Below are 10,641 nucleotides of genomic sequence, written 5' to 3'. Positions count from 1 at the left end.
TACCATAATTGTTTTGTATTGTCATTGTTATAAACCTGTTTTACTACAATCGTATAATTAATTGTGTTTCTTAGTTGCGTTTTTTCAATATTGTTTGATACAAAGTTATAAAGTGTATAGTCTTGAAGTAACTATTTTGCTTTAAAATATATATTTAGATTATTTCTTTACATACACCAGACTCCTGGGACTCAAATCATTAGAATGTGAAAAGCAATTTATTTTATCTCAATTTTATAAAAGATTTGTTATATTACATATTTGAAAGTTTATTCTGTAATGCTGTTTATGCTGACAGGTTTGGAGGGAGACCTGCTGCGGTAAATCTTAGAGGCAAATTTAATATACCAACTGACCCAAATACGTAGATTCGTAATAGCACATTCTTTAGTAAATTATGTGTATAAAAAATGTTTGTTATTGGTTATAACTAGTGGGTTTTCCTACCCTCATCAAACTCCTAAAATCTACATGTCATCAAACCTAATATGTTGCTTTTCTACATACACCATCATTGAATATCCATTAGTAACTCTTGTCCTCACTGCGTGCAGATTTCCAACTCTTGTAGCTTGGACTTCATTTTATAACCACTACTTATTCCTTGTTGAACTCAGCTGTCGTATTTTTCATCATATTTTTCTTTGACTATTTATATTTAGATAAACAAAATCAGTATTAGTATATTTATATTGAAAAATATTGAGCTCGAATATTACGCAATATGTATTATATTGTTCGTAAGAGATATTTAATGATATTCCTTCCATATTATAAGAATTTCGGGTCAACCTGACTAGGAGTCAATAAAGATATAACTCCTATCTGTTGAGCAATAATAAAGTAACATCAAACAAAGCCCACACTGTTAATTGTATCGGCTACTTTTAAATCGTTATTTGTTTTTCTTTATTATTATTATTACTCCCTTCACATTATTTAATCATGCTCGTAGTTGGATTATTAGAAAAATTTAATAGAATGTTTGGTATTTACAAATCTTTTTGCCTCCAAAATGATGTGTCAGAATTGCTATACATGTCAGAATGCATCCTAAAGTTGAAGTCTACTAGTATTTCTACACAACCAACACAGTGAAACTAACCTCAGAGTATTCCCACCCTTAAGATTACAATGGTAAGAACTGGATCAGCTAAACATTGGCTGCCTTTAAAAACGCTCATGCGAATTTCACCTAAAACTTAGAAAAACAGGTAATTTATCTCTAAATATAGGATTTACAGAAGTTGAGATACATTACGGATAGTAAGTAACATATATTCATAGAAGAAGGAAAATATTGTAACTATAAAAAAGTAGAGTAAAATAGTGGTTTATGCAGTTATAGACTTTTCATTAATTATAAGTTTAATGTTTTTATTCAAATATACGGGCTATAATTTAAATTAATTCTTTTAAACGTTTGAGTCAGGTAACTCCGTTAGTGAATATGTAAATAAAGAAGATGACAATACGACGTGGTAAACTAAAGGTAACATAACCAGAGTGATGTTGATGGAAAAGTTCTATGTAAAAGATAGAACATAATATTCTTTTATAGTGTTGCCAAAGTCAGATGAAAGATAAGATATCATTACCTAGTCAGCCACTCATGATCTCACACATACACAAAACTCCATACGCCAACTGTTACAGGTGGCTGGATCATATCTGCTTCAGTCAAATATATCTTTCCAACTTGCACAAGTGAAAGGGCCTACAGTATCAACAAGCATTTCAACACACTTTTAAGTGATTTGGATGCTTCATATTATCTTCAAAATTTAGGAATAATAATAACAAGTATTACTCATGCCTACAAAGTATACCCCATGCAATGTATACCCTTTTAACTTTCAACACATTTATCTTAGCATCTTTTAAAATAAAAATATATACGTATGGTAAATATTGTTTCATGAATAACAGGTTTTCATTGTACTCCCTTTAAAGTTGATAAAATTATTATAGTTGGACACGTTTTACCTCAAAAGATTAATATGTATAAGGTAGTGTCACTGGAGATACCGGTTGAGTTTAAAGAAAAGATCTTTTTCTATAAGAACTAAAATAAACGTTTAGTTCAATTTCTTCAATTGGCCTCTAAATGACGCAACGCACTACACTGACGCGTGTGCTCACAACCAGTTTGTTCATAATAACGGTTCATTTCTGCTTTTCGTCCCAATAATTTTCAATATATGAGGGTAATTCCTTGTAGTTGCAGCCTTTTCACATCACCGTAGGAATACGTAATACAATCGTATCAGTTGTATGTATCCCTTATATGCTTTTTTTATATTATTTAACTTTAACTTATTTTAGTTCCTGAAAATCTTTATAATATTCTAAATCAAGTATATTGTTTATATTGTATATTACTTATATATGGAGACGGTGAACACAAATAACAGTTTTCAGATTGTATAAAGAACAAATTTAAGTTAGATTGAAAATTAGATCCAGGGTGAAAGCATCTTTGAGTTGTTTAAGTCCTAATACCTTTCAAAATCTCTATATCTTCTACAGGTAATTATTATGCTTATATACTTAATATATGCTTATATACTCAATAGCACTTAATTCCTGAAAGTAATGTCGAAATTTCTATAGACCTATAAGATTTTTAATCTAAAAACGTTGGTTGGTTTGAGTTTTAAATATAAAGAGATTAAGTATTAACACATTAGGAATACGTAACACTGTACATATATGAGTTTATGGCAATTCACCATATCTGCATGTTTTTTATTACAATTCCAGTCCTAAATTCTAATTAAATTCAATCCTAAAATAATGTATTGCACTTTATTATATACATTATACTCTTAATAATACAAATTATACATAAATAATATTTACGAAATGGAAATAAACCATAGATTTTTTTTAAATGTCTTAGTTTGAGTAAATTCTATTTTGTAATAAAACACAGATCTTAGAGTCTCGTCTTTCTCTAAAACTCATATTCTCCCCTTTTGTTAAACTATAGCTGTTTATATGTTCCCTTTAGCCATTACAGACGTATTCACAAATCCCAAAGAATGGTTATTTACTACTTATATGCAAAGATATGCCTCTCAACCCAGTAACAATTCAGTTAGGCAATCAGTTCGTCAAGGTTCTACTGGAGATTATCCGTCGCACGCAGTTTGTGTCAAACGTTCTAGATTTATGGGACAAGTTAGACGTCCCCGACTTTCAACCAATCTGGATAGATATTATAGAGTTTGTATGTGTTGAGCTGTTTGCTCTCAGTTTACTGTTTCTTATTATGAAAAAGTTAAAGTAAAATTAATTTTTATTACCATTACCATTTTTATTTGGTGGACGGTTAATAAACTACTTTTACAGAAATATTCAGAAAGTTTGTTAGCACTTTATCCTTTACAAACTAAGAATCCCTTCAGATCAAATGATTTTTTTAACGAAATATTTCCATAAAGAAAATATTAATTAATTTATAAATTTCCAAAACCTAAATTTTCTAAATACAATATTTCTCATATAAATATATTTTAAAAAATGTTTTAAGTACCGAACTCAGTTATTACAATTATACCAAAACCACTAAGGCATTGATGAATTAAATGTGGCATTTAAACCCAATTCTTAAAACTTTTAACACGATATAGAGAATATATGTATCAATAAAACGTTATAACTTTTAAATAGAGAACTTTAGTTTGATTTTTAGCAAGTTGAAATATGCTACGAAAACTGGGTTGGAAAGTGTTTAGTAAAGAAACATGTAGGAGAGATTAAGACTAGTTATTACAGGGACAAGTTGTTCCAAGTAGTAAATCTTTTTTCCCACTGGAGTGAAACACTTGTTACTTATACTTACTATTACTGCCGATGTATGTTTTTGTGAGTTTGGTTGTTATCCGGTTATTACTTAAAATATACTAAATTGATAAAGTTTTTTAGTGTCTTTTGAAATATTGTTTCTCCACGCCCAACTGGTGACATTGCATATTTCAAACTGCGGTAGGTGTCCGTCATTGTAAACCATGTTAATTTAGCTACAATATATTGTGAACATAGCCTCTATTTTGTTAACGACAACGGAGTACTTTCTCCACTGGTCCTAGGATTTAGGTAGATATCCATTGTTTATACGGCAGTGAATCACCTGATTTCTTAAATACTACAAAAATGTATTTAAAACTAATTGAGCAACACTAAGCCTCCAGCGTCTAAGAGATCTCGGTCTCTGATACCATCGTTTGGGTGGTGGGATTCCAAGACTCGAGTGCTATTAACCTATATAAACATTTAATCTATGGGAACTGCCGGTCTCTGGGAATTTTCGCCATTTGGAGTTTCTGGTAAGTCATGGTATTTGGAAGCTCCAGGTCCCCAACAATTTTCCACCTCTCGGAGCTTCTGGCCTCTGACATTTCCGGGCCTCCAGAGCTTTCCGACCTCTTGAAGCTTCTGACCCCAGTTAGCACTTGACCATCCCGGACTTTAGAAGCTCCCGGTTTCAAACAGCAGATTCCCGAGCTCTCAGCCTCTTGTTTATATGGTAGCTCCGGCCTCTGGGGGATCTCAGTATCTAGGATTGTCAATTCAATTGCCCCCCCCCCCCCGTCTGCCTCTATTACGTCACGGCCTCTGGCAAGTTTGATACTCTACCAAGTAACTATGATAGCTCTCGGACTCTAACGCCCACTCGCCTCTCGCAAGTCTCAAACTATGGAAGTTCCTGATTTTTGGGAGCTCTTAACCTCTGAACCTATCATCCTCTTGTACTTACTAGCATCGAGCGGTTCCTAGCTTTAAAGAGGTTCTACCACCTGGAAGCTGCTCTCGGCCTCTGGCAAGTTTCGGCTTCTCTTGGAAATATATAAAGCATCTGTATACTGGATTTGTACCATTAAGATTATACTGAAATAATTCCAGTTGAAAGCCACAGGCCACCAGTTTAGATGGGCTACAAGTTTTCATAAGTATATATGATTTTATTCAAGTTTTGAAAACTTGAATAAAATCTACTATAAATATCAATTTAAATATCAATATGAGTGAAACGTTAATGAGGACGGAATATCAGCTGTTTACCTTTAAGTTAGTAGGTTTACAATTGAAGAAGCCAAGCAAATAAGAATAAAGACGTGATGAGAAATTGGAGAACTTGTCATGTTCAATCTTACAATAAGAGAATGGCACAGGTGTACAACTGAGTGTACTACGATGGTTTCGACACGGTCTTAAAGCTCTTTGGAGGAACCAAATTGTCTACACATATCGTAGCTATGGTAGGAAGGGTTGATTCAATTGGAATGTTAAATTTAGCTCCGATTCATCTTCCTTTTATTGCAGCTTCTAACATCTGACGCTGTCTAAAACCTGACTCCTGGAAAACTGGACTGTTGTTCGTCTGAAGAGATTCAAAGAAGTGGGCAACGAAGAATCTTTAAAGGAACCTTTATATAGTTTCATGTTTATATCAGAGACACCAATGAATACTTATTGTTGTTATCATTAGCATTGCTAACCATTTATAAATTTTATATTTCATCGAGGATACTATGTTGTTATTCATCGAATAAAAACTTCCCTAATAAAACAGTGATCGTTTATTATTTCCAACAAACTATAAACTTAGAACTATCAGATGCCAATCCGTATACCCAATAAACGTTCTCCCCCTTCCCCCCTTCTAATTAATTTACCATTTCAATAATTGTTTAATTTTTTATGATTATGAGTTTTTTCCTTCTATGTTACTAACAGATATGAAGAAATTGAAGTGGAGAAAGCCTACAAGACACCAATGAGCCAAGCACGTCTCAGAGAACTTCAATCATTCATTCTGCATTAGATGACCATTTCAGCCGTCTATTAGTTATATTAAAAAAACGTTTTAGCTAGCATACAGGCTTTTCATGAAAAAACGAACCTGTTACTGATTTGAACACATCTATTTTCTAAGTCCTATCGACATATCCCCTAACCTTAAATTGGATCTTCAGATCTTCAAACGTTCAATTTTAACCTTCACTTCAGTAAAGAATACTATATAAATGGTAGAGAAATACCGGAGATTTCCAATCTCCGCACTCAATCCTGTTTCATTGCTCAAGCATGGATTCCACTTTGCCTTCAACAGGACGGTACTCAAACCGTTGCAGTGATCAACAATAATATGCATCTGTGAGATAAGATATGGTCATTGCAAGAAAATAGTCTACATTCCGGTAATTGATTCTGTCTCATTGTTCCATGTTGTATTTAAATAATTCCTACAGGAGCGTTATTTGAAACTATCATATACACTGACAAAGGTTTCACATCAACTCTGAGGTAATATATAGTGATTGGAGAGTGGAATTATGTAGGTTATGTACCTTTAAGTTCATCAAGCCCTTGTAAATGTAATATGATATTTTGTTACGTTTATTATTGTTATGTTATAAATTAAATTTCTTTTTAATTTGGTCTTGAATATTTTCTTAAAACAATTAGTCATTATTATTTTAAACGTTGGTTAAAATATAGTAATTACTTTGACTATTACGAACGGTAAAAACGTATCCAAGACGATAAAATATTATCATTTAGAAAGTTCTAACAATGTATAACATTTAGGTTTCATTTTATTTGGTATTTGGTGGTGAGAATTTTAGAGGGGAAAGCTCCATAAATGATATTTTAAGAATCATCTCGTTTCATGTGGTAAATTTAGTGGACTAAACCTCTTAAATAGATAATTGTTAAAAAAATGTAATTCTGATTGTGTGAATTCCATTACTGAGGTCTGAAGAACCACTTGGAGAAGATTGTTTGCTACCCCTCCCTATATTGATTAACCCCAAGTCTTCTTCTCAAACAAATCAAATATTTCAAACACTCTAACGCCTGTGTAGTCTTATGAAAGTAATTAATTATAAGATTGTTTATTCGATTATTCTTATGGCATTAGATTTACCCAGCTTGCAATTAACGAGACAGCCATTGTTTTCGTCCTATTCGTTACATATGTTTTGTTCCACTGACTTACCCATACAACATCGAACGTTATATTCTCGTGTTTCAGTCTCTCCAATTATTATATATTCTGTTATTATAGTCAAAAGAAAATCATCCTTTTTAACGCCAATTTTTCAGAAATTATAAACTTAACGATAATGTAATATTTGATAGCATTGCTGCAATAGTGACAGGAGAGCTATGATTTATTATAATAATTTCACAATTATTTTTCCAAAGAATTTTGAAAAAGAGCACATCCCATCTAGTGTTAAAAAATTAAAATAATATGCTGCTACATTTTAAGATAACGTTTACAATTTGCATCCTCCTATTTCATTTACAAACACCACATACGAAGGCCTCAGGGAAAGAACATGTTTGTTAAATATTAAATGTTAAAATGATATGATGACTTTCTTTCTTAAAATAATATTAAAGGGAACAGCTCGACAACTCCAGTGATATTTGAGAAAGAAAACTCAATACTCAGGGGAATAGCTGGATAAGTCCAATACACTGTGGGGAATAACGTGGCAACTCTACCGTTCATATCGTGGTCACTGCCAGCGATACTGTTCACGGCATGTTTGAAATTGTGCATATTTCAGGTTGTGATGATGTTCGCTATGACATGTGGATTGTCGTTGCTTTGTCAATTTTAATGTAGATTAAGATTATTTTTTGTTACATTGACTTACATAGCAGGTCTACAAACAGATATTTCATTGATATTTACTTACTCAATTACTTTTACATTTATTTATTTCTTTGAATTTACTGTAGTTACGATTCTAATCAGGAAAGGTGTGAGGATGTGTATAACAATTGGACACGTTCCTCTTTTAATAGTAAATTTTCTTAGATAAGTATGTTGACTTACATAGTTAAATATTAAAAAATATAGGTTGTAGCCTACAGTTTCTACAAATTTGTATTCAGGTATGTTTTCATAACTCTTTTATTTATATCTTCAAATACATAATAACTAGAAACGTGTAGTATTAAAGATTTTTCCTAAATATTATTATCGTCAATAAAACTTGAATTAAATTCTAAACTGAACGAAATCCGGAGAGCTTTGTGTTACGACAGTATTTTACGTTACACAAAATTCCAAACATAACACTGCATTAGTTTATGTTGTAACATAGGTAATAAATTAAATTATATTTTTAACGGCTGTCCATATTTTACTCTCCATGAAAACCGTTGAATATTGCTCATAACAGTAACCTTTGTCAAAACCGTGTATATTATTATTTATTACAGATATTTTAACAATTGGGTTCCCTTTTAGTTCTCTTTCACAACAATATAGTGATAACTGTAATCTCCGTAAGCATTAAACCTATTCTCAGCTGATAAGAAAGAAGAATGAGTATTCTTTATAGGCATTATTCTAAAAATTGAATACTATTTATTAACTATTTATTAGTTTTCACAAAGTAACTTAACACATAGGAAATATTAAAAAAATATATACAATAGTAACAGTCGTAACTAAGGTGCATTTAAGATAATTTTTTATGTATGGAAAAGGTAACCTTTAAATATTCGTAAACCAGGTATACTGGATAAACCTGTAGCAGAAAGTTACAATGAGCAAGATGTGTGTAATAATATTGCAGCTTATAAGAAAATAAACGAACATACCATTTGAAATATATACCTTGGTTATTACATAACATCAGTTATAAAGTTTCAATCATCTTCAGAAATTTAGTAGAGCTAATAGATGATACTGTTTTGAAAAATCTTTAAAAACACAAGTAAAATAACCGAAATACAAACTAGGTTATATCTCACGTTAGATAAACACACGAGATACAAATTCTTCCATTGACTGAAAATCAAACTAAATCTTGTGTTCCATCTCGACAGAGAAGTGTAACGGAACTACTCGAGTGTGAATTGTTATCACAACCTGATAATATCCGCGATATAATATTTGTTTTACTTATTTGAAGTTTATTTTATTTGTTCCAACGGGTTCTGAGATACGATTTTTTAAATTCAAAACACATATGGACAGACAGGCAGTAAACGAAGCAAGATAGTGAAACCGTACATCGCCACTCGCACACCCACAGCAAACCATCAGGGAAGCGCGCGCCCATGGTGGCGAACGGGATGCCGGATCAAAACTAAACTAGGTAAAAAAAAGAACACCGTGGTCAGCATACTCAGGCTCATTTACTAAGACACAATATAGGCCTATCTAGTCAATATAAATATATAAGTATATATACTATAAATAAAAAAAAAATAAAAAGTGCCTGCAGTAGTATATACCCTCAAACAATCCTTATCAGGTGCACCTGCATACAAAAATTAGAAACGCCATAATTTGAAACAAGAAATGCCAATTCCTCCCGGTATCCTTCGCTAAGGCGGGCTCCTAATGAAATCCAAGAAATAACTAAATAATATCTAAAACTAACTTAAAATTAAAATAACAAAATATAAACTATATAAATGGCAACAATAACAATAACAAATAAATAAAGAATATGAGCAGGGTATCACAGATGTTGACTAGTAGCAATGTCCATCATGGTGGCCGTCCTTCAGCAGAGCGCAAAAGCGAAGGTTCTCTGCGACCACGCATGATGGAGAGATGACAGCAGAAAATTCAACTCATCTCCTGGACCTCATCAGTGAGGGGCCGTAAACTTAGCCGCACATGTCAGAAGGAGAACAGCTCCGCAAAACTAACAAACACTTAATTAAACTAAAATATAACTTGGAGCTACTCCTAACTTGTACACCCACGGCTCGGAGTCTTTGCCACTCTACCGGAAAGGCCAAACGCCTTCAAATGGTCAGTGGCCTCTGCAGCCAATAAACCACACACACATACACTATATAAAACACACATGAGCCGGGGAGATATAGGTATTGAACCGGCTCAGACTCCCCCCCCCCCCAAAAGGAGGAACTCCCCTCTGTTTTAATTTCTTCAAAATGAAGAACCAAACGAAATGCCTCTCCCCCCAATGGGTTGAAGAATTATAAACCGGAAACCCTGAAGTCTGCAGAAGGTAAAACCAAGAAACTCCAGTTGGAGGGAAGAAATCCCTCCAAGAGTTTGCGTGGGTACAAAGAAGAAAACAGGAACCTTGATCAGGAAGAAGGAGCAGAGGTGATCAGGCCTCTGGACCTAAAACCCTCCCGCACAGACTAAAGAGAAATCACGGATGACTCCGGCAAGGCTTCAGATGGGATATGTGCGCCTTCCTGAAAATCTTCCCGGACTGAGGATCTCCCAGTCGGGCAGTCACCGGAGTCAGAAACTTCAAGATGCGGTGGGGACCAGTCCACCTGTAGCAAAGTTTAGCAGCTCTTTTATCCACAGCCGAACTGACTGGGTGAGCCTTGCAGTAAACTAGATCCCCCCACCTGGAAGGGATTGGCAATACGACCTCGGTTGTACTTCCTCCTTACTAAACTCCCTAGCCCGAATGAGATTCCGCCTGGCTGCCTCCCAAGTGGCTTTCACATTGGGAGTACCAGGAGGTGGCAGAAGATCGCTAATTTTCCAAAGGTTCGCCAAAGGGTTGTTTGGCGAAAGCCAAATAATAACTCGAAAGGTACCGCCTTGTGACTTTCATGCTGGGCCGTATTAAAGGCAAATTGGATCCAAGGTAGTTGTTGATCCCA

General features: G+C 33.7%; 1 long non-coding RNA gene across 1 annotated transcript; it reads left to right on the top strand.

Moving 5' to 3' along the window:
- The first annotated feature begins 1,000 nt into the window (after window positions 1-1,000).
- LOC124371634 lies at window positions 1,001-5,533 on the top strand. Its single transcript, XR_006923252.1, has 2 exons — window positions 1,001-1,137; window positions 5,329-5,533. It is a non-coding gene; the product is annotated as an uncharacterized LOC124371634 (long non-coding RNA).
- The last annotated feature ends 5,108 nt before the right edge of the window (window positions 5,534-10,641 follow it).

Source organism: Homalodisca vitripennis, chromosome 1 (assembly GCF_021130785.1).
Source record: "Homalodisca vitripennis isolate AUS2020 chromosome 1, UT_GWSS_2.1, whole genome shotgun sequence".
NCBI classification, from domain to species: domain Eukaryota; kingdom Metazoa; phylum Arthropoda; class Insecta; order Hemiptera; family Cicadellidae; genus Homalodisca; species Homalodisca vitripennis.
Note: the sequence above shows the minus strand (reverse complement) of the source record. Positions and strands in the feature narration are given on the sequence as shown.